This window comes from Aplysia californica, unplaced genomic scaffold, assembly GCF_000002075.1.
Source record: "Aplysia californica isolate F4 #8 unplaced genomic scaffold, AplCal3.0 scaffold00647, whole genome shotgun sequence".
Taxonomy (NCBI): Eukaryota; Metazoa; Mollusca; class Gastropoda; order Aplysiida; family Aplysiidae; genus Aplysia; species Aplysia californica.
Window position 1 is genome coordinate 338,920 of NW_004797917.1, and position 1,207 is coordinate 340,126.

The following is a 1,207-nucleotide window of genomic DNA, read 5'->3' on the forward strand; positions in this document are numbered from 1 at the left end:
ACCCCCCCCCCCTCAAGCAAGTGTTTCGCCCCTAACTTCCTGACTCTCTAAGGGGGCCGGGCCACACTCGGGTCATGACTCCTAAGTGCTCCCCTGCTGTTTCTGTTTGTTTGTTTTCTGTTTCTTTTGCGCTGATCGTGGGACGAACCTCCGAGGTTTTGGTGTATTTCCGGGTCTTCAGTCCGTGCGTTTTCATGCAGTGCCACGGAGCCTCCAGCAGATATTAGCATATACGAAGCTATACGAAAATCTACCATACTTTCCTATCTGCTGTCTGTTCTATTTGGCCCAGCTGTCGTTCCGTTTCGTCCACTCTTTCGGAACGTGGTACATGCCGAGGGCCATCTGAATCATCATTTGAACCTTATTTGCTTACTATGTTCATAAAGCCAAATCAAACATTCACTCAGATTCAAACAGTTGCGGACTAAATCTGTCCGTTCACAGGCTTTTCTTGCAAAAGAAATGTCCTTGTATCTAATAGAACAAATTAAAAATGTGTTCAGAAGGAGCAAAAGACTTGAACTAGCGGTCCACTATCCCAGAGATAGAGCAGGAGAACGCAACAACAAAAAAAAAAAAAAAAAAAAAGGAAGAAAATGTAAATGACAGTATAACTGGTACGCAATATAATGTAAGTAAGAGTTTTGGTTAAAATGGTCGCTTTTAAGCACAAGGGAGCTATCCCGAAAAATGCTGTTCTGAGAAAATTGAAGGTAAAGTTTTCCCCCCTTATTCAGTTCCTTCAAAAAACAAGGAGAGTTTTCTCTATAACCAAACAAATATACACACACCAATGAAACCAAACTTCTCTTATAGGTAGGGCAATGCCCACTTTTGGTGTAGGTCAAGATTTCTGGAAACCCCAGAAATCCAGGTTAGCCCGCTTGTCCTTAAAAGCGACCAATTCTCCTATCAACACTATTAGGTTACAAGAGGCAGAACCAAGAAATTTAACGTCTGTTTCTGATAGGGCTGAGCCAAGTGGATTGAGAGCCTTGAAAAACTCCAACAAAACAACTCAAGTTCAAGAATGCCCAGTCTGGGATTTGAACCAGGACCATCACTCCATCATCCAGCATGATAGGAACTGAGCTGACGAAGCACCCATCATAAGTTGGTTCAGCAGTTTAAAAAAAGAAAAAGAAAAAGAAAAGCCCTTGACATGAGCGCACTCACTGCGTTCGTCGTCTCCTCCTTTGTTCCT

The 1,207-nt window shown here is 42.8% G+C and overlaps 1 protein-coding gene across 1 annotated transcript in view; it reads right to left on the bottom strand.

Annotated features, from left to right (window-relative positions):
• The window catches only part of LOC101849880 (cysteine-rich protein 2-binding protein), a gene marked incomplete in the record, with an annotated part of 41,729 nt that overhangs the window by 26,080 nt on the left and 14,442 nt on the right, over positions 1-1,207 (bottom strand).